The sequence below is a fragment of the Rhinichthys klamathensis genome, unplaced genomic scaffold, assembly GCF_029890125.1.
Source record: "Rhinichthys klamathensis goyatoka isolate OS25496 unplaced genomic scaffold, OSU_Roscu_1.1 h1tg000332l_1, whole genome shotgun sequence".
NCBI classification, from domain to species: Eukaryota; Metazoa; Chordata; class Actinopteri; order Cypriniformes; family Leuciscidae; genus Rhinichthys; species Rhinichthys klamathensis.
In genome coordinates this window covers 205,325-225,577 of record NW_026606847.1, presented here as the reverse complement: position 1 = coordinate 225,577, position 20,253 = coordinate 205,325, and the positions used below count along the sequence as shown (strand labels likewise).

General features: G+C 43.5%; 27 non-coding genes across 27 annotated transcripts; all 27 read left to right on the top strand.

The window, feature by feature from the left end:
• Positions 1–4,010: 4,010 nt before the first annotated feature.
• Positions 4,011–4,082, top strand: trnaw-cca (transfer RNA tryptophan (anticodon CCA)). Its single transcript has one exon. It is a non-coding gene; the product is annotated as a tRNA-Trp (tRNA).
• A 37-nt stretch (positions 4,083–4,119) lies between these two features.
• Positions 4,120–4,191, top strand: trnaw-cca (transfer RNA tryptophan (anticodon CCA)). Its single transcript has one exon. It is a non-coding gene; the product is annotated as a tRNA-Trp (tRNA).
• A 260-nt stretch (positions 4,192–4,451) lies between these two features.
• Positions 4,452–4,523, top strand: trnaw-cca (transfer RNA tryptophan (anticodon CCA)). Its single transcript has one exon. It is a non-coding gene; the product is annotated as a tRNA-Trp (tRNA).
• A 3,615-nt stretch (positions 4,524–8,138) lies between these two features.
• On the top strand, positions 8,139–8,210 carry trnaw-cca (transfer RNA tryptophan (anticodon CCA)). The gene has a single exon. It is a non-coding gene; the product is annotated as a tRNA-Trp (tRNA).
• A 256-nt stretch (positions 8,211–8,466) lies between these two features.
• On the top strand, positions 8,467–8,538 carry trnaw-cca (transfer RNA tryptophan (anticodon CCA)). The gene has a single exon. It is a non-coding gene; the product is annotated as a tRNA-Trp (tRNA).
• A 94-nt stretch (positions 8,539–8,632) lies between these two features.
• trnaw-cca (transfer RNA tryptophan (anticodon CCA)) lies at positions 8,633–8,704 on the top strand. The gene has a single exon. It is a non-coding gene; the product is annotated as a tRNA-Trp (tRNA).
• A 711-nt stretch (positions 8,705–9,415) lies between these two features.
• Positions 9,416–9,487, top strand: trnaw-cca (transfer RNA tryptophan (anticodon CCA)). Its single transcript has one exon. It is a non-coding gene; the product is annotated as a tRNA-Trp (tRNA).
• A 417-nt stretch (positions 9,488–9,904) lies between these two features.
• Positions 9,905–9,976, top strand: trnaw-cca (transfer RNA tryptophan (anticodon CCA)). The gene has a single exon. It is a non-coding gene; the product is annotated as a tRNA-Trp (tRNA).
• Positions 9,977–10,232: 256 nt separating this feature from the next.
• On the top strand, positions 10,233–10,304 carry trnaw-cca (transfer RNA tryptophan (anticodon CCA)). Its single transcript has one exon. It is a non-coding gene; the product is annotated as a tRNA-Trp (tRNA).
• A 2,691-nt stretch (positions 10,305–12,995) lies between these two features.
• On the top strand, positions 12,996–13,067 carry trnaw-cca (transfer RNA tryptophan (anticodon CCA)). Its single transcript has one exon. It is a non-coding gene; the product is annotated as a tRNA-Trp (tRNA).
• A 746-nt stretch (positions 13,068–13,813) lies between these two features.
• trnaw-cca (transfer RNA tryptophan (anticodon CCA)) lies at positions 13,814–13,885 on the top strand. Its single transcript has one exon. It is a non-coding gene; the product is annotated as a tRNA-Trp (tRNA).
• Positions 13,886–14,137: 252 nt separating this feature from the next.
• On the top strand, positions 14,138–14,209 carry trnaw-cca (transfer RNA tryptophan (anticodon CCA)). Its single transcript has one exon. It is a non-coding gene; the product is annotated as a tRNA-Trp (tRNA).
• Positions 14,210–14,465: 256 nt separating this feature from the next.
• trnaw-cca (transfer RNA tryptophan (anticodon CCA)) lies at positions 14,466–14,537 on the top strand. The gene has a single exon. It is a non-coding gene; the product is annotated as a tRNA-Trp (tRNA).
• A 580-nt stretch (positions 14,538–15,117) lies between these two features.
• On the top strand, positions 15,118–15,189 carry trnaw-cca (transfer RNA tryptophan (anticodon CCA)). Its single transcript has one exon. It is a non-coding gene; the product is annotated as a tRNA-Trp (tRNA).
• A 90-nt stretch (positions 15,190–15,279) lies between these two features.
• Positions 15,280–15,351, top strand: trnaw-cca (transfer RNA tryptophan (anticodon CCA)). The gene has a single exon. It is a non-coding gene; the product is annotated as a tRNA-Trp (tRNA).
• Positions 15,352–15,607: 256 nt separating this feature from the next.
• trnaw-cca (transfer RNA tryptophan (anticodon CCA)) lies at positions 15,608–15,679 on the top strand. Its single transcript has one exon. It is a non-coding gene; the product is annotated as a tRNA-Trp (tRNA).
• Positions 15,680–15,769: 90 nt separating this feature from the next.
• trnaw-cca (transfer RNA tryptophan (anticodon CCA)) lies at positions 15,770–15,841 on the top strand. The gene has a single exon. It is a non-coding gene; the product is annotated as a tRNA-Trp (tRNA).
• A 90-nt stretch (positions 15,842–15,931) lies between these two features.
• trnaw-cca (transfer RNA tryptophan (anticodon CCA)) lies at positions 15,932–16,003 on the top strand. Its single transcript has one exon. It is a non-coding gene; the product is annotated as a tRNA-Trp (tRNA).
• Positions 16,004–16,421: 418 nt separating this feature from the next.
• On the top strand, positions 16,422–16,493 carry trnaw-cca (transfer RNA tryptophan (anticodon CCA)). The gene has a single exon. It is a non-coding gene; the product is annotated as a tRNA-Trp (tRNA).
• Positions 16,494–16,745: 252 nt separating this feature from the next.
• On the top strand, positions 16,746–16,817 carry trnaw-cca (transfer RNA tryptophan (anticodon CCA)). Its single transcript has one exon. It is a non-coding gene; the product is annotated as a tRNA-Trp (tRNA).
• A 256-nt stretch (positions 16,818–17,073) lies between these two features.
• Positions 17,074–17,145, top strand: trnaw-cca (transfer RNA tryptophan (anticodon CCA)). The gene has a single exon. It is a non-coding gene; the product is annotated as a tRNA-Trp (tRNA).
• Positions 17,146–17,786: 641 nt separating this feature from the next.
• On the top strand, positions 17,787–17,858 carry trnaw-cca (transfer RNA tryptophan (anticodon CCA)). Its single transcript has one exon. It is a non-coding gene; the product is annotated as a tRNA-Trp (tRNA).
• A 418-nt stretch (positions 17,859–18,276) lies between these two features.
• On the top strand, positions 18,277–18,348 carry trnaw-cca (transfer RNA tryptophan (anticodon CCA)). The gene has a single exon. It is a non-coding gene; the product is annotated as a tRNA-Trp (tRNA).
• A 256-nt stretch (positions 18,349–18,604) lies between these two features.
• trnaw-cca (transfer RNA tryptophan (anticodon CCA)) lies at positions 18,605–18,676 on the top strand. The gene has a single exon. It is a non-coding gene; the product is annotated as a tRNA-Trp (tRNA).
• A 641-nt stretch (positions 18,677–19,317) lies between these two features.
• trnaw-cca (transfer RNA tryptophan (anticodon CCA)) lies at positions 19,318–19,389 on the top strand. The gene has a single exon. It is a non-coding gene; the product is annotated as a tRNA-Trp (tRNA).
• A 418-nt stretch (positions 19,390–19,807) lies between these two features.
• On the top strand, positions 19,808–19,879 carry trnaw-cca (transfer RNA tryptophan (anticodon CCA)). The gene has a single exon. It is a non-coding gene; the product is annotated as a tRNA-Trp (tRNA).
• A 90-nt stretch (positions 19,880–19,969) lies between these two features.
• Positions 19,970–20,041, top strand: trnaw-cca (transfer RNA tryptophan (anticodon CCA)). Its single transcript has one exon. It is a non-coding gene; the product is annotated as a tRNA-Trp (tRNA).
• The last annotated feature ends 212 nt before the right edge of the window (positions 20,042–20,253 follow it).

Genomic DNA, 20,253 nt, shown 5'->3' with positions numbered 1-20,253 from the left:
TAATTATATCATACGGAACCAATCCAACCGATATAAATATTATACCGCAAAGTGACGATCTCACTGATCATTGCATGGTAACGTGCATAATACGTACTGCTGAAATTTGTCATGTTGCGCCGCGTTATCGACCAGGCAGAACAACCCTTCCAATCACTATAGACAGATTCTCAAATAGCTTACCTGATCTATCTCAGCTGCTCAGTGAACCCAAACAAACAGATGAACTAGAGGAAATGACCAGCAGTTTGAGCACCATTTTCTCTAGTACATTAGATATTGTTGCACCAATTAGATTAAAAAAGGTTAGAGAGAAAACTAAAGCACCATGGTACAACAGTGCTACGCATGCTATCAAGAGAGAAACTCGTAACTTAGAGCGTAAATGGAAACAAACTAATTTAGAGGTCTTTAGAATCGCGTGGAAAGACAGTGTGTCACGTTATAAAAAGGCTCTAAAAGCAGCCAGGGCTGAGCATCTCCGCAAACTAATAGAAAATAACAAAAATAATCCAAGGTTTTTATTTAACACCGTGGCTAGACTAACAAATAAACAGACATCGCCAGAGCAAAATATTCCGTTACAGTATAGTTGTAATGATTTTATGAATTACTTCAATGAGAAAATAGAAAGCATCCGAAATACAATTGTAAATGTACAATCCTCTATGGTGTCTTGTGATTCAGCCTCAATTATGGCCCCTCAAGAACAACTACACCGCTTTACAACTGTAGGACAGGAAGAGCTAAATAAACTTATTATTGCATCTAAACCAACAACATGTTTATTGGATCCAATACCCACTAAACTACTGAAAGAAGTGTTACCTGTAGTGGAAGAGCCTCTTCTCAATATTATTAACTCGTCTTTATTCTTAGGTCATGTTCCAAAAATATTCAAGCTGGCAGTTATAAAACCTCTTATTAAGAAACCGCAATTAGATCAAAATAACTTAGCAAATTACAGACCCATTTCAAATCTTTCATTTATGTCTAAAATACTAGAAAAAATTGTGTCCGCTCAATTGTGCTCTTTCTTGCAAGAAAATGAGATATATGAAAAATTTCAGTCAGGATTCAGACCGCATCATAGCACAGAAACTGCGCTAGTTAAAATTACAAATGATTTACTTTTAGCTTCTGACCAAGGCTGTATCTCAATACTAGTTCTACTCGATCTTAGCGCTGCGTTCGACACTATAGATCACAAAATACTCTTGGATCGACTACAAAACTACACTGGTGTTCAGGGACAGGCATTAAGCTGGTTCAGATCGTACCTATCAGACCGTTACCATTTTGTCTGTTTAAATGGGGAAAAATCGAAGATAACGTCAGTAGACTATGGAGTGCCGCAAGGATCGGTGTTAGGCCCTCTGCTATTCTCAATATATATGCTGCCACTTGGTAATATTATAAGAAAACATGGAATTAATTTCCACTGCTATGCTGATGACACTCAATTATATATTTCATCACGACCAGATGAAAACACTAACCTATCTAAATTGACAGAATGTCTTAAAGATATAAAATACTGGATGACGTGTAATTTCCTGCTATTAAATCCAGATAAAACGGAGGTATTACTTATTGGTCCAAAAAATTACCCACAAAATCTCTTACAATACAACTTTAATTTAGAAGGATGTCCTGTTACCTTATCCACTACAGTAAAAGACCTGGGTGTTATACTAGACCGAAACTTGTCTTTCGAAAATCATATTTCATATGTTACAAGAACTGCCTTTTTCCACCTTAGAAACATTGCTAAATTACGTAACATGCTATCTGTTTCTGATGCAGAAAAGTTAGTTCATGCATTCGTGACCTCGAGACTAGATTACTGTAATGCTTTATTAGCTGGTTGTCCTGCATCTTCAATAAACAAGCTACAGTTAGTGCAAAATGCAGCCGCTAGAGTTCTTACTAGGTCAAGAAAATATGATCATATAACACCGATTTTATCATCTCTGCACTGGTTACCTATTAAGTTCCGTATCAATTACAAAGTACTACTACTGACCTATAAAGCCCTAAATGGTTTAGCTCCTGTGTATTTAATGGACCTTCTATCGCCCTACAATCCATCGCGTTCTTTAAGATCCCTAAATTCGAGGCTTCTGGTCATTCCTAGGATATCTAAGTCCACTAAAGGAGGGAGGGCGTTCTCACATTTAGCTCCTAAACTCTGGAATAGCCTTCCTGATACTGTTTGCTGCGCAGACTCGCTCTCCCAGTTCAAAACTAGATTAAAGACGCATCTCTTCAGCCAAGCATTCACATAATGCTTACCTTCTATTGTTGAATCAGATCGAATGCATTAATATTATGAACAGCAGCTACGCTAATTATTTCCCATCTGCTTTTCTACTGTTATCTCGGGACGCTAGTCCCGAGGTAAATAGCGTTCGTCAGCTCCAGTTTGTATCCAGCCTCCCACGGAGACTTCTGATGCCCCAACACCTGCGAAGAGACGACTCGACGCCTGCGAAGAGACGACTATATGCCTGTGAAGAGACGACTCAACGCCGGCGATATGTTATGCCCTAAATTAATACATGATGATTAACTAACTATGTTCCTCTATGTACATTTCTGAAATGCACTTTCTGTAAAGCTGCTTTGAAACAATATGTTTTGTGAAAAGCGCTATACAAATAAATTTGAATTGAATTGAATTGAATAAGAAGGTTGCGTGTTCAAATCACATCGGGGTCAAGTTATCTCTTCTTTGAGCTCAAGTCTATAATAAAATTCAGGAATCCTTTTTGCCAGACCCTGTGGCGAGCTCAGCAATTTGACAGAGGTGCAAGACCTCGTGGCGCAACGGTAGCGCGTCTGACTCCAGATCAGAAGTGCAGGGCCTCGTGGCGCAACGGTAGTGCGTCTGACTCCAGATCAGAAGTGCAGGGCCTCGTGGCGCAACGGTAGTGCGTCTGACTCCAGATCAGAAGGTTGCGTGTTCAGATAACGTTGGGGTCAATCTCTTCTTTAAGCTCAAGTTTTTAATAATATTCAGGAATCCTTTTTGCTAGACCCTATAACGAGCTCAGCAATTTCACAGAAGTGCAGGGCCTCGTGGCGCAACGGAAGCGCGTCTGACTCCAGATAAGAAGGTTGCGTGTTCAAATCACATCGGGGTCAAGTTATTTCTTCTTTGAGCTCAAGTCTATAATAAAATTCAGGAATCCTTTTTGCCAGACCCTGTGGCGAGCTCAGCAATTTGACAGAGGTGCAAGACCTCGTGGCGCAACGGTAGCGCGTCTGACTCCAGATCAGAAGTGCAGGGCCTCGTGGCGCAACGGTAGTGCGTCTGACTCCAGATCAGAAGGTTGCGTGTTAAGATAACGTTGGGGTCAAGTTATCTCTTCTTTGAGCTCAAGTTTTTAATAATATTCAGGAATCCTTGTTGCTAGACCCTATAACGAGCTCAGCAATTTCACAGAAGTGCAGGGCCTCGTGGCACAACGGTAGCGCGTCTGACTCCAGATCAGAAGCTTGCGTGTTCAAATCACGTTGGGGTCAATCACTTCTTTGAGCGCATGTCTATAATAAAATTCAGGAATCTTTTTTGCTAGACCCTATAACGAGCTCAGCAATTTCACAGAAGTGCAGCGCCTCCTGCCGCAACGGTAGCGGGTCTGACTCCAGATCAGAAGGTTGAGTGTTCAAATCACATTGGGGTCAAGCTATCTCTTCTTTGAGCTCAAGTCAGTTCAGAAGGTTGCGTGTTCAAATCACGTCGGGGTCAAGCTAAATCTTCTTTGAGCTCAAGTCTATAATAAAATTCATGTATCCTTGTTGCTAGACCCTATAACGAGCTCAGCAATTTCACAGAAGCGCAGGGCCTCATGATGCAATGGAAGCGCGTCTGACTTCAGATCAGAAGGTTGTGTGTTCATATCACGTCGGGGTCAATCTCTTCTTTGAGCTCAAGTCTCTAATAAAATTCATGTATTATTAAATTCAGACCCTATAACGAGCTCAGCAATTTGACAGAACTGCAGGGCCTCGTGGCGCAACGGTAGCGCGTCTGACTCCAGATCAGAAGGTTGCGTGTTCAAATCACGTCGGGGTCAATCTCTTCTTTGAACGCAATGAGGCACAGAAGTGCAGGGCCTCGTGGCGCAACGGTAGCGCGTCTGACTCCAGATCAGAAGGTTGCGTGTTCAAATCACGTCGGGGTCAATCTATCTCTTCTTTGAGCTCAAGTTTTTAATAAAATTCGGGAATCCTTGTTGCTAGACCCTATAACGAGCTCAGCAATTTCACAGAAGTGCAGGGCCTCATGACGCAACGGAAGCGTGTCTGACTCCAGATAAGAAGGTTGCGTGTCCAAATCACATCGGGGTAAAGTTATCTCTTCTTTGAGCTCAAGTCTATAATAAAATTCAGGAATCCTTTTTGCCAGACCCTATAACGAGCTCAGCAATTTCACAGAAGTGCAGGGCCTCGTGGCGCAACGGTAGCGCGTCTGACTCCAGATCAGAAGGTTGCGTGTTCAAATCACATCGGGGTCAATCTCTTCTTTGAGCTCAAGTTTTTAATAAAATTCAGGAATCCTTTTTGCCAGACCCTGTGGCGAGCTCAGCAATTTGACAGAAGTGCAGGGCCTCGTGTCGCAACGGTAGCGCGTCTGACTCCAGATCAGAAGGTTGTGTGCTCATATCACGTCGGGGTCAATCTTGACGGGGAAATAAAGCTTGGTCTAAAGCGAGGCAAACTGGACTATGTAGTGGCTGGCTTTCATTTAAACAACTCAGAAACAAGTGCACCATCTCTGTAAAAAATGCAAAGTCAAGTTATTATTTGAATACAATTTCTAGTAGTCAAGGAGATCCGACAAAATTTTGGAAAGCCATAAAAAATCTAAAACGAAGTTGCCACTCCTCTCTGCCCAATACGATTACATTCCATTCTAAAACTGTAAATGACAAAATTGAAATACACTCACCTAAAGGATTATTAGGAACACCATACTAATACTGTGTTTGACCCCCTTTCGCCTTCAGAACTACCTTAATTCTACGTGGCATTGATTCAACAAGGTGCTGAAAGCATTCTTTAGAAATGTTGGCCCATATTGATAGGATAGCATCTTGCAGTTGATGGAGATTTGTGGGATGCACATCCAGGGCACGAAGCTCCCGTTCCACCACATCCCAAAGATGCTTTATTGGGTTGAGATCTGGTGACTGTGGGGGCCATTTTAGTACAGTGAACTCATTGTCATGTTCAAGAAACCAATTTGAAATGATTCGAGCTTTGTGACATGGTGCATTATCCTGCTGGAAGTAGCCATCAGAGGATGGGTACATGGTGGCCATAAAGGGATGGACATGGTCAGAAACAATGCTCAGGTAGGCCGTGGCATTTAAACGATGCCCAATTGGCACTAAGGGGCCTAAAGTGTGCCAAGGAAACATCCCCCACACAATTACACCACCACCACCAGCCTGCACAGTGGTAACAAGGCATGATGGATCCATGTTCTCATTCTGTTTACGCCAAATTCTGACTCTACCATCTGAATGTCTCAACAGAAATCGAGACTCATCAGACCAGGCAACATTTTTCCAGTCTTCAACTGTCCAATTTTGGTGAGCTCTTGCAAATTGTAGCCTCTTTTTCCTATTTGTAGTGGAGATGAGTGGTACCCGGTGGGGTCTTCTGCTGTTGTAGCCCATCCGCCTCAAGGTTGTGCGTGTTGTGGCTTCACAAATGCTTTCCTGCATACCTCGGTTGTAACGAGTGGTTATTTCAGTCAAAGTTGCTCTTCTATCAGCTTGAATCAGTCGGCCCATTCTCCTCTGACCTCTGGCATCAACACGGCATTTTCGCCCACAGGACTGCCGCATACTGGATGTTTTTCCCTTTTCACACTATTCTTTGTAAACCCTAGAAATGGTTGTGCGTGAAAATCCCCGTAACTGAGCAGATTGTGAAATACTCAGACCGGCCCGTCTGGCACCAACAACCATGCCACGCTCAAAATTGCTTAAATCACCTTTCTTTCCCATTCTGACATTCAGTTTGGAGTTCAGGAGATTGTCTTGACCAGGACCACACCCCTAAATGCATTAAAGCAACTGCCATGTGATTGGTTGATTAGATAATTGCATTAATGAGAAATTGAACAGGTGTTCCTAATAATCCTTTAGGTGAGTGTATGTGATGCGTTTAATCAACATTTTGTTTCAGTTGGTAATTTGTTTGAGGGTGGTACTTGTAATGATGTGGTGCTCCCAGATTATGTAGCTAGATCTAAGATAAGAGAAACGGCTCTCTCTTCCAATAGTTTGTCTGATGAAGTTGTGGAGCCATCTTTTTCATTTCAATGGGTTAGCTCTGAGGAAGTTTTTAAAGCCCTTTTAACTATAGATATAAAAACTGCTACTGGAGCTGATGATCTAAATCCTTGTCTTTTGCAGCTTGCTGCAACTATTATTGCTGAGCCACTAGCCCACATTTTTAATTTATCCTTGATAACAGGAACAATTCCTGAGGTTTGGAAGACGGCCATGGTTCGTCCACTCTTTAAAAGTGGTGATCCTAGAGATTTAAACAATTATAGACCCATTTCCAGGCTTTCATGTCTTGTGAAAATTCTTGAAAAAATTGTAAATCTGCAGTTGCGCTCCTTTTTAGACGAATATTGCATTTTGAAATCATATCAGTCAGGTTTTAGACCTGGTCATAGTACCATCGCAGCTGCTACTCGGGTACTGGATGACATTATAAGTGGTATGGATAAAAAGCAGCATTGTGCAGCCTTGTTTATAGATTTATCTAAGGCCTTTGACACTGTGGATCATTCTTTACTTTTAAATAGATTGTCATCAATTGGACTAGAATTTGCGGCCTGTAGATGGTTTAAAAATTATCTGACTAATAGAACACAATGTGTTTCCACTGATTGTGTCAATTCAGGTTTTCTTGAGCTTTTGAAGGGTGTCCCACAGGGATCGATTTTAGGTCCTGTTCTTTTCTCGATTTACATCAATAATATTGGTTCAGCTATAAAAAATTGTCAACTTCACCTTTATGCTGATGATACAGTCATTTATGCTATTGCCCCTACAGCTGTCCAGGCCCATTTTGAGCTACAGTCTGCCTTTACAGCTATACAGAAGGTTTTGGTTGAATTGAAACTGGTAGTTAATGTAGGCAAAACCAAGTATATGCTTTTTTCGAAGCAACAACAAAAAATAGATGATAATTTAGGTTTTTCTACATTGGATGGTGCTTCAATTGATCGTGTTTATGTCTATAAATATTTGGGGATTTGGATTGATGACAGGCTCTCCTTTAAAACTCATGTTGATGAGTTGGTAAAGAAACTAAGAATTAGAGTGGGTTTCTTTTATAGAAATAAATCCTGTTTAACTCTAAATAATAGAAAACAAATAGTTGAATCTACGTTTTTACCTATCATTGATTATGGAGACACAATCTATATGCATGCCTCGGCTTCTGTTCTAAAACCTCTTGATGCTGTATATCATAGCGCTATTCGTTTTATCACAGGTGACAGGTTTAGTACCCATCATTGTATACTCTATCAGAAACTTAATTGGCTGCCTTTAAAATCTCGCAGAGAAATGCACTTTGCACTTTTTGTGTACAAGGCTCTTTTGCACAAACTACCACCTTATATTAATTCACTTTTAGCTGTTAGAAGGTCTGGTTATCAGACTAGAGCTTATGGATGGCTTCTACTTCAGATTCCAAAGATCTACTCTGAGTTGGGTAGATCTGCTTTTAATTTTTCTGCACCTCACACTTGGAATGATTTACTATGTACTTTTAGACTGAATGATCTGATTCCTTACGGGATTTTAGACGTTTGCTTAAGAATCATTTTATTACTGATTGTGTTTGTTTTTTGTGATTGTTTTTGTTGTCTTTTATTGTTCTCTTTTATTTGTTGTTTGCTGTATTTTATACTTTTGGCTGTATTTCTTTCTTTTTGTTTGACTACACAGGTCGTTGCTGTAAATGAGAACTCGTTCTCAGTCAACTTACCTGTATAAATAAATAAATAAATCTCTTCTTTGAGCTCTAGTTTTTAATAAAATTCAGGAATCCTTTTTGCCAGACCCTGTGGCGAGCTCAGCAATTTGACAGAAGTGCAGGGCCTCGTGTCGCAACGGAAGCGCGTCTGACTCCAGATCAGAAGGTTGCGTGTTCAAATCACGTCGGGGTCAAGCTATCTCTTCTTTGAGCTCAAGTCTCTAATAAAATTCAGGAATCCTTGTTGCTAGACCCTATAACGAGCTCAGCAATTTCACAGAAGCGCAGGGCCTCATGATGCAATGGAAGCGCGTCTGACTTCAGATCAGAAGGTTGTGTGTTCATATCACGTCGGGGTCAATCTCTTCTTTGAGCTCAAGTTTTTAATAAAATTCAGGAATCCTTTTTGCCAGACCCTGTGGCGAGCTCAGCAATTTGACAGAAGCGCAGGGCCTCGTGTCGCAACGGTAGCGCGTCTGACTCCAGATCAGAAGGTTGCGTGTTCAAATCACGTCGGGGTCAAGCTATCTCTTCTTTGAGCTCAAGTCTCTAATAAAATTCAGGTATCCTTTTTGCTAGACCCTGTGGCGAGCTCAGCAATTTGACAGAAGGGCAGGGCCTCGTGGCGCAACGGTAGCGCGTCTGACTCCAGATCAGAAGGTTGCGTGTTCAAATCACGTCGGGGTCAATCTCTTCTTTCAGCTCAAGTTTTTAATAAAATTCAGGAATCCTTTTTGCCAGACCCTGTGGCGAGCTCAGCAATTTCACAGAAGTGCCGGGCCTCGTGGCGTAACGGTAGCGCGTCTGAATCACGTCGGGGACTATCTCTTCTTTGAGCTCAAGTCTTTAATAAAATTCAGGTATCCTTTTTGCCAGACCCTGTGGCGAGCTCAACAATTTGACAGAAGTGCAGGGCCTCGTGGCGCAACGGTAGCGCGTCTGACTCCAGATTAGAAGGTTGCGTGTCCAAATCACGTCGGGGACTATCTCTTCTTTGAGCTTAAGTCTTTAATAAAATTCAGGAATCCTTGTTGCTAGACCCTATAACGAGCTCAGCAATTTCACAGAAGCGCAGGGCCTCATGATGCAATGGAAGCGCGTCTGACTTCAGATCAGAAGGTTGCGTGTTCAAATCACGTCGGGGTCAATCTCTTCTTTGAGCTCAAGTCTCTAATAAAATTCATGTATCCTTGTTGCTAGACCCTATAACGAGCTCAGCAATTTCACAGAAGCGCAGGGCCTCAAGATGCAATGGAAGCGCGTCTGACTTCAGATCAGAAGGTTGTGTGTTCATATCACATCGGGGTCAATCTCTTCTTTGAGCTCAAGTTTTTAATAAAATTCAGGAATCCTCGTTGCTAGACCCTATAACGAGCTCAGCAATTTGACAGAAGTGCAGGGCCTCGTGGCGCAACGGTAGCGCGTCTGACTCCAGATCAGAAGGTTGCGTGTTCAAATCACGTCGGGGTCAATATCTTCTTTGAGCTCAAGTTTTTAATAAAATTCAGGAATCCTTTTTGCCAGACCCTGTGGCGAGCTCAGCAATTTCACAGAAGTGCAGGGCCTCGTGGCGCAACGGTAGTGGTCTGACTCCAGATCAGAAGGTTGCGTGTTCAAATCACGTCGGGGTCAAGCTATCTTTTCTTTGAGCTCAAGTCTCTAATAAAATTCAGGAATCCTTGTTGCTAGACCCTATAACGAGCTCAGCAATTTCACAGAAGCGCAGGGCCTCATGATGCAATGGAAGCGCGTCTGACTTCAGATCAGAAGGTTGCGTGTTCAAATCACGTCGGGGTCAATCTCTTCTTTGAGCTCAAGTTTTTAATAAAATTCAGGTATCCTTTTTGCTAGACCCTGTGGCGAGCTCAGCAATTTGACAGAAGTGCAGGGCCTCGTAGCGCAACGGTAGCGCGTCTGACTCCAGATCAGAAGGTTGCGTGTTCAAATCACGTCGGGGTCAAGCTATCTCTTCTTTGAGCTCAAGTCTCTAATAAAATTCAGGAATCCTTGTTGCTAGACCCTATAACGAGCTCAGCAATTTCACAGAAGCGCAGGGCCTCATGATGCAACGGTAGCGCGTCTGACTCCAGATCAGAAGGTTGCGTGTTCAAATCACGTCGGGGTCAATCTCTTCTTTGAGTTCAAGTCTTTAATAAAATTCAGGTATCCTTTTTGCTAGACCCTGTGGCGAGCTCAGCAATTTGACAGAAGTGCAGGGCCTCGTGGCGCAACGGTAGCGCGTCTGACTCCAGATCAGAAGGTTGCGTGTTCAAATCACGTTGGGGTCAAGCTATCTCTTCTTTGAGCTCAAGTCTCTAATAAAATTCATGTATCCTTGTTGCTAGACCCTATAACGAGCTCAGCAATTTGACAGAAGTGCAGGGCCTCGTGGCGCAACGGTAGCGCGTCTGACTTCAGATTAGAAGGTTGCATGTCCAAATCACGTCGGGGACTATCTCTTCTTTGAGCTCATGTCTTTAATAAAATTCAGGAATCCTTGTTGCTAGACCCTATAACGAGCTCAGCAATTTCACAGAAGTGCAGGGCCTCGAGGCGAAACGGTAGCGCGTCCAGGGCCGGTTCTAGACATTTGGAGGCCCTAGGCAATATTCATGTTGGAGGCCCCCCAACCCCAATAAAAAACTCTTGAAACAAATATGATTCCTAACCTTTTCATTTATACAACATTTAATTTTAAATGTTTTTACTTACACAGTACATAAGTTTGGACACATTACTATTTTTAATGTTTTTGAAAGAAGTCTCTTATGCTAATCAAGCCTGGATTTATTTGATCAAAAATACAGAAAAATAATAAAGTGAAATATTATTACAATTTAAAATAATGGTTTTCCTATTTAACTATACTTTAAAATATATTTCTGTGATGCAAAGCTGAATTTAGGGTCATGTGATCCTTCAGAAAACTTTATAATATTCTGATTTATTATCAAATGTTAGAAATGGTGCTTAATATTTATTTTATAACCTGTGATACTTTTTTTCAGGATTTTTTTTTATTATTAAAAAGTTTTAAAATAGTCTTTTTCACTATCGCTTTTTATATATTTAACACATCCTTGCTGAATATTCCTGTTTTTTATTTTTTTTGGTGTATTTTTGATCAAATAAATGCAGGCTTGTAGAGCATAATAAAAAACATTCAAAATAGTAATTGGTCCAGACTTTTTACCAGTAGCCTAGGCTACTGTATGTACATATTAATCAAACTTCATCTAAGGTAATCTCTTTTTTGTTTAATGAAGATGTTATTGTTATTTTGCTGTTTTATTCAATTTATTCACAGTTCCAGAATACCACTTCAGTGATATAGGCCTATGCTTTTATCATTTTTTTCATAGCTGGTATTGGCAGGATTTTCCCCTCCCATTTAATCAATATTGACTGCAGATATTGTCATATTAAGTAGCCTAATCTAATATGATATTATGCATTGCATTGCTAGCTTAAATATGCTATACACAAACCAAGTGGAAGAGAAAGACACGATCGCTACTGATTAGAAAAAAAAATTCTAAACTGATATTATTGGCGTAAGAAGGCTGATGACAGGGTAGGCTATAATCTAATCATCAGCAGAATTTAGAAGATAGACCCATGAGATCCTTTAGCCTACTTGAAACATTTAAAAATGTTGTAGTGTGTTGGCTTTTTAACTTTGAATACAAACGTCTTGTCTTTTACTTTTGTAGCGTTTTAGTCAGCTCCCGACGCGATGTTGTTCATTGTACGCGCAAATTCAAAGCGTCGCGTCTGGGCACGTTAATGACGCTCGCGCTCTTTTAAACTCGTAATAAAGTGGTGAATGATTTTTCCAGAAATGACGCTGATCTACATTACAAGTTTATATTTAGAATACATTGCAATCACTCCAAAATAGATGACGACAACGCACACATCTGCATTACGAGCTGTGCTTTTTTGCGTGCCTATTTAGGCTTTTGCTTCGCAGCACCTGATGGGCTGGCGTTAATTTGGCGTAATGTAACAGTCTATGGTTAAGATAAACATCGTCGCTATTTTTAGTTAATTAATAAATATTGAAATAAATTGTAGATAGGAAATCTTTTTTTTTTTTTTGTCCCTCTGTCTGGGCCCCATCCCGCCAATCGGGCCCTAGGCATGTGCCTAGTTTGCCTTTGCGTTAATCCGGCTCTGAGCGCGTCTGACTCCCGATTAGAAGGTTGCGTGTTCAAATCACGTCGGGGTCAAGCTATCTCTTCTTTGAGCTCAAGTCTCTAATAAAATTCATGTATCCTTGTTGCTAGACCCTATAACGAGTTTAGCAATTTCACAGAAGCGCAGGGCCTCATGATGCAATGGAAGCGCGTCTGACTTCAGATCAGAAGGTTGTGTGTTCATATCACGTCGGGGTCAATCTCTTCTTTGAGCTCAAGTTTTTAATACAATTCAGGAATCCTGGTTGCTAGACCCTATAACGAGCTCAGCAATTTCACAGAAGCGCAGGGCCTCATGACGCAACGGTAGCGCGTCTGACTCCAGATTAGAAGGTTGCGTGTTCAAATCACGTCGGGGACTATCTCTTCTTTGAGCTCAAGTCTATAATAAAATTCGGGAATCCTTGTTGCTAGACCCTATAACGAGCTCAGCAATTTCACAGAAGTGCAGGGCCTCATGAAGCAACGGTAGCGCGTCTGACTCCAGATTAGAAGGTTGCGTGTTCAAATCACGTCGGGGTCAAGCTATCTCTTCTTTGAGCTCAAGTCTCTAATAAAATTCAGGAATCCTTGTTGCTAGACCCTATAACGAGCTCAGCAATTTCACAGAAGCGCAGGGCCTCATGATGCAATGGAAGCGCGTCTGACTTCAGATCAGAAGGTTGTGTGTTCATATCACGCCCGGGGTCAATCCCTTCTTTCAGCTCAAGTTTTTAATAAAATTCAGGAATCCATTTTGCCAGACCCTGTGGCGAGCTCAGCAATTTGACAGAAGGGCAGGGCCTCGTGGCGCAACGGTAGCGCGTCTGACTCCAGATCAGAAGGTTGCGTGTTCAAATCACGTCGGGGTCAATCTCTTCTTTGAGCTCAAGTCTTTAATAAAATTCAGGTATCCTTTTTGCTAGACCCTGTGGCGAGCTCAGCAATTTGACAGAAGTGCAGGGCCTCGTGGCACAACGGTAGCGCGTCTGACTCCAGATCAGAAGGTTGCGTGTTCAAATCACGTCGGCGTCAAGCTATCTCTTCTTTGAGCTCAAGTCTCTAATAAAATTCAGGAATCCTTGTTGCTAGACCCTATAACGAGCTCAGCAATTTCACAGAAGCGCAGGGCCTCATGATGCAATGGAAGGGCGTCTGACTTTAGATCAGAAGGTTGTGTGTTCATATCACGTCGGGGTCAATCTCTTCTTTGAGCTCAAGTTTTTAATAAAATTCAGGAATCCTTTTTGCCAGACCCTGTGGCGAGCTCAGCAATTTGACAGAAGTGCAGGGCCTCGTGTCGCAACGGTAGCACGTCTGACTCCAGATCAGAAGGTTGCGTGTTCAAATCACGTCGGGGTCAAGCTATCTCTTCTTTGAGCTCAAGTCTCTAATAAAATTCATGTATCCTTGTTGCTAGACCCTATAACGAGCTCAGCAATTTCACAGAAGCGCAGGGCCTCATGATGCAATGGAAGCGCGTCTGACTTCAGATCAGAAGGTTGTGTGTTCATATCACGTCGGGGTCAATCTCTTCTTTCAGCTCAAGTTTTTAATAAAATTTAGGTATCCTTGTTGCTAGACCCTGTGGCGAGCTCAGCAATTTGACAGAAGTGCAGGGCCTCGTGGCGCAACGGTAGCGCGTCTGACTCCAGATCAGAAGGTTGCGTGTTCAAATCACGTCGGGGTCAATCTCTTCTTTGAGCTCAAGTCTTTAATAAAATTCAGGTATCCTTTTTGCTAGACCCTGTGGTGAGCTCAGCAATTTCACAGAAGCGCAGGGCCTCATGATGCAATGGAAGCGCGTCTGACTTCAGATCAGAAGGTTGTGTGTTCATATCACGTCGGGGTCAATCTCTTGTTTGAGCTCAAGTCTTTAATAAAATTCAGGTATCCTTTTTGCTAGACCCTGTGGCGAGCTCAGCAATTTGACAGAAGTGCAGGGCCTCGTGGCGCAACGGTAGCGCGTCTGACTCCAGATCAGAAGTTTGCGTGTTCAAATCACGTTGGGGTCAAGCTATCTCTTCTTTGAGCTCAAGTCTCTAATAAAATTCATGTATCCTTGTTGCTAGACCCTATAACGAGCTCAGCAATTTCACAGAAGCGCAGGGCCTCATGATGCAATGGAAGCGCGTCTGACTTCAGATCAGAAGGTTGTGTGTTCATATCACGTCGGGGTCAATCTCTTCTTTCAGCTCAAGTTTTTAATAAAATTCAGGAATCCTTTTTGCCAGACTCTGTGGCGAGCTCAGCAATTTGACAGAAGTGCAGGGCCTCGTGGCGCAACGGTAGCGCATCTGACTCCAGATCAGAAGGTTGCGTGTTCAAATCACGTTGGGGTCAAGCTATCTCTTCTTTGAGCTCAAGTCTCTAATAAAATTCATGTATCCTTGTTGCTAGACCCTATAACGAGCTCAGCAATTTGACAGAAGTGCAGGGCCTCGTGGCGCAATGGAAGCGCGTCTGACTTCAGATTAGAAGGTTGCGTGTCCAAATCACGTCGGGGACTATCTCTTCTTTGAGCTCAAGTCTTTAATAAAATTCAGGAATCCTTGTTGCTAGACCCTATAACGAGCTCAGCAATTTCAAAGAAGCGGAGGGCCTCATGATGCAATGGAAGCGCGTCTGACTTCAGATCAGAAGGTTGTGTGTTCATATCACGTCGGGGTCAATCTCTTCTTTGAGCTCAAGTCTTTAATAAAATTCAGGAATCCTTGTTGCTAGACCCTATAACGAGCTCAGCAATTTCACAGAAGCGGAGGGCCTCATGATGCAATGGAAGCGCGTCTGACTTCAGATCAGAAGGTTGTGTGTTCATATCACGTCGGGGTCAATCTCTTCTTTGAGCTCATGTTCTTAATAAAATTCAGGAATCCTTGTTGCTAGACCCTATAACGAGCTCAGCAATTTGACAGAAGTGCAGGGCCTCGTGGCGCAACGGTAGCGCGTCTGACTCCAGATCAGAAGGTTGCGTGTTCAAATCACGTCGGGGTCAATCTCTTCTTTGAGCTCAAGTCTTTAATAAAATTCAGGTATCCTTTTTGCTAGACCCTGTGGCGAGCTCAGCAATTTGACAGAAGTGCAGGGCCTCGTGGCGCAACGGTAGCGCGTCTGACTCCAGATCAGAAGGTTGCGTGTTCAAATCACGTCGGGGTCAAGCTATCTCTTCTTTGAGCTCAAGTCTCTAATAAAATTCAGGAATCCTTGTTGCTAGACCCTATAACGAGCTCAGCAATTTCACAGAAGCGCAGGGCCTTATGATGCAATGGAAGCGCATCTGACTTCAGATCAGAAGGTTGTGTGTTCATATCACGTCGGGGTCAATCTCTTCTTTGAGCTCATGTTTTTAATAAAATTCAGGAATCCTTGTTGCTAGACCCTGTGGCGAGCTCAGCAATTTGACAGAAGTGCAGGGCCTCGTGGCGCAACGGTAGCGCGTCTGACTCCAGATCAGAAGGTTGCGTGTTCAAATCACGTCGGGGTCAATCTCTTCTTTGAGCTCAAGTCTTTAATAAAATTCAGGTATCCTTTTTGCTAGACCCTGTGGCGAGCTCAGCAATTTGACAGAAGTGCAGGGCCTCGTGGCACAACGGTAGCGCGTCTGACTCCAGATCAGAAGATTGCGTGTTCAAATCACGTCGGGGTCAATCTCTTCTTTGAGCTCAAGAATTTAATAAAATTCAGGTATCCTTTTTGCTAGACCCTGTGGTGAGCTCAGCAATTTGACAGAAGTGCAGGGCCTCGTGGCGCAACGGTAGCGCGTCTGACTCCAGATCAGAAGGTTGCGTGTTCATATCACGTCGGGGTCAATCTCTTCTTTGAGCTCAAGTTTTTAATAAAATTCAGGAATCCTTTTTGCCAGACCCTGTGGCGAGCTCAGCAATTTGACAGAAGTGCAGGGCCTCGTGTCGCAACGGTAGCACGTCTGACTCCAGATCAGAAGGTTGCGTGTTCAAATCACGTCGGGGTCAAGCTATCTCTTCTTTGAGCTCAAGTCTCTAATAAAATTCATGTATCCTTGTTGCTAGACCCTATAACGAGCTCAGCAATTTCACAGAAGCGCAGGGCCTCATGATGCAATGGAAGCGCGTCTGACTTCAGATCAGAAGGTTGTGTGTTCATATCACGTCGGGGTCAATCTCTTCTTTCAGCTCAAGTTTTTAATAAAATTCAGGTATCCTTGTTGCTAGACCGTGTGGCGAGCTCAGCAATTTGACAGAAGTGCAGGGCCTCGTGGCGCAACGGTAGCGCGTCTGACTCCAGATCAGAAGGTTGCGTATTCAAATCACGTCGGGGTCAATCTCTTCTTTGAGCTCAAGTCTTTAATAAAATTCAGGTATCCTCTTTGCTAGACCCTGTGGCGAGCTCAGCAATTTGACAGAAGTGCAGGGCCTCGTGGCACAACGGTAGCGCGTCTGACTCCAGATCAGAAGGTTGCGTGTTCAAATGACGTCCGGGTCAATCTCTTCTTTGAGCTCAAGTCTTTAATAAAATTCAGGTATCCTTTTTGCTAGACCCTGTGGCGAGCTCAGCAATTTGACAGAAGTGCAGGGCCTCGTGGCGCAACGGTAGCGCGTCTGACTCCAGATCAGAAGTTTGCGTGTTCAAATCACGTTGGGGTCAAGCTATCTCTTCTTTGAGCTCAAGTCTCTAATAAAATTCATGTATCCTTGTTGCTAGACCCTATAACGAGCTCAGCAATTTCACAGAAGCACAGGGCCTCATGATGCAATGGAAGCGCGTCTGACTTCAGATCAGAAGGTTGTGTGTTCATATCACGTCGGGGTCAATCTCTTCTTTGAGGTCAAGTTTTTAATAAAATTCAGGAATCCTTTTTGCCAGACTCTGTGGCGAGCTCAGCAATTTGACAGAAGTGCAGGGCCTCGTGGCGCAACGGTAGCGCATCTGACTCCAGATCAGAAGGTTGCGTGTTCAAATCACGTTGGGGTCAAGCTATCTCTTCTTTGAGCTCAAGTCTCTAATAAAATTCATGTATCCTTGTTGCTAGACCCTATAACGAGCTCAGCAATTTGACAGAAGTGCAGGGCCTCGTGGCGCAATGGAAGCGCGTCTGACTTCAGATTAGAAGGTTGCGTGTCCAAATCACGTCGGGGACTATCTCTTCTTTGAGCTCAAGTATTTAATAAAATTCAGGAATCCTTGTTGCTAGACCCTATAACGAGCTCAGCAATTTCAAAGAAGCGGAGGGCCTCATGAATCCTTTTTGCCAGACCCTGTGGAGAGCTCAGCAATTTGACAGAAGTGCAGGGCCTCGTGGCGCAATGGAAGCGCGTCTGACTTCAGATTAGAAGTTTGCGTGTCCAAATCACGTCGGGGACTATCTCTTCTTTGAGCTCAAGTCTTTAATAAAATTCAGGAATCCTTGTTGCTAGACCCTATAACGAGCTTAGCAATTTCACAGAAGCGGACGGCCTCATGATGCAATGGAAGCGCGTCTGACTTCAGATCAGAAGGTTGTGTGTTCATATCACGTCGGGGTCAATCTCTTCTTTGAGCTCATGTTTTTAATAAAATTCAGGAATCCTTGTTGCTAGACCCTATAACGAGCTCAGCAATTTGACAGAAGTGCAGGGCCTCGTGGCGCAACGGTAGCGCATCTGACTCCAGATCAGAAGGTTGCGTGTTCAAATCACGTCGGGGTCAATCTCTTCTTTGAGCTCAAGTCTTTAATAAAATTCAGGTATCCTTTTTGCTAGACCCTGTGGCGAGCTCAGCAATTTGACAGAAGTGCAGGGCCTCGTGTCGCAACGGTAGCACGTCTGACTCCAGATCAGAAGGTTGCGTGTTCAAATCACGTCGGGGTCAAGCTATCTCTTCTTTGAGCTCAAGTCTCTAATAAAATTCATGTATCCTTGTTGCTAGACCCTATAACGAGCTCAGCAATTTCACAGAAGCGCAGGGCCTCATGATGCAATGGAAGCGCGTCTGACTTCAGATCAGAAGGTTGTGTGTTCATATCACGTCGGGGTCAATCTCTTCTTTGAGCTCAAGTCTTTAATAAAATTCAGGTATCCTTTTTGCTAGACCCTGTGGCGAGCTCAGCAATTTGACAGAAGTGCAGGGCCTCGTGGCGCAACGGTAGCGCGTCTGACTCCAGATCAGAAGTTTGCGTGTTCAAATCACGTTGGGGTCAAGCTATCTCTTCTTTGAGCTCAAGTCTCTAATAAAATTCATGTATCCTTGTTGCTAGACCCTATAACGAGCTCAGCAATTTCACAGAAGCACAGGGCCTCATGATGCAATGGAAGCGCGTCTGACTTCAGATCAGAAGGTTGTGTGTTCATATCACGTCGGGGTCAATCTCTTCTTTGAGGTCAAGTTTTTAATAAAATTCAGGAATCCTTTTTGCCAGACTCTGTGGCGAGCTCAGCAATTTGACAGAAGTGCAGGGCCTCGTGGCGCAACGGTAGCGCATCTGACTCCAGATCAGAAGGTTGCGTGTTCAAATCACGTTGGGGGCAAGCTATCTCTTCTTTGAGCTCAAGTCTCTAATAAAATTCATGTATCCTTGTTGCTAGACCCTATAACGAGCTCAGCAATTTGACAGAAGTGCAGGGCCTCGTGGCGCAATGGAAGCGCGTCTGACTTCAGATTAGAAGGTTGCGTGTCCAAATCACGTCGGGGACTATCTCTTCTTTGAGCTCAAGTATTTAATAAAATTCAGGAATCCTTGTTGCTAGACCCTATAACGAGCTCAGCAATTTCAAAGAAGCGGAGGGCCTCATGAATCCTTTTTGCCAGACCCTGTGGAGAGCTCAGCAATTTGACAGAAGTGCAGGGCCTCGTGGCGCAATGGAAGCGCGTCTGACTTCAGATTAGAAGTTTGCGTGTCCAAATCACGTCGGGGACTATCTCTTCTTTGAGCTCAAGTCTTTAATAAAATTCAGGAATCCTTGTTGCTAGACCCTATAACGAGCTTAGCAATTTCACAGAAGCGGACGGCCTCATGATGCAATGGAAGCGCGTCTGACTTCAGATCAGAAGGTTGTGTGTTCATATCACGTCGGGGTCAATCTCTTCTTTGAGCTCATGTTTTTAATAAAATTCAGGAATCCTTGTTGCTAGACCCTATAACGAGCTCAGCAATTTGACAGAAGTGCAGGGCCTCGTGGCGCAACGGTAGCGCATCTGACTCCAGATCAGAAGGTTGCGTGTTCAAATCACGTCGGGGTCAATCTCTTCTTTGAGCTCAAGTCTTTAATAAAATTCAGGTATCCTTTTTGCTAGACCCTGTGGCGAGCTCAGCAATTTGACAGAAGTGCAGGGCCTCGTGTCGCAACGGTAGCACGTCTGACTCCAGATCAGAAGGTTGCGTGTTCAAATCACGTCGGGGTCAAGCTATCTCTTCTTTGAGCTCAAGTCTCTAATAAAATTCATGTATCCTTGTTGCTAGACCCTATAACGAGCTCAGCAATTTCACAGAAGCGCAGGGCCTCATGATGCAATGGAAGCGCGTCTGACTTCAGATCAGAAGGTTGTGTGTTCATATCACGTCGGGGTCAATCTCTTCTTTCAGCTCAAGTTTTTAATAAAATTTAGGTATCCTTGTTGCTAGACCCTGTGGCGAGCTCAGCAATTTGACAGAAGTGCAGGGCCTCGTGGCGCAACGGTAGCGCGTCTGACTCCAGATCAGAAGGTTGTGTGTTCAAATCACGTCGGGGTCAATCTCTTCTTTGAGCTCAAGTCTTTAATAAAATTCAGGTATCCTTTTTGCTAGACCCTGTGGCGAGCTCAGCAATTTGACAGAAGTGCAGGGCCTCGTGGCACAACGGTAGCGCGTCTGACTCCAGATCAGAAGGTTGCGTGTTCAAATCACGTCGGGGTCAATCTCTTCTTTGAGCTCAAGTCTTTAATAAAATTCAGGTATCCTTTTTGCTAGACCCTGTGGTGAGCTCAGCAATTTCACAGAAGCGCAGGGCCTCATGATGCAATGGAAGCGCGTCTGACTTCAGATCAGAAGGTTGTGTGTTCATATCACGTCGGGGTCAATCTCTTGTTTGAGCTCAAGTCTTTAATAAAATTCAGGTATCCTTTTTGC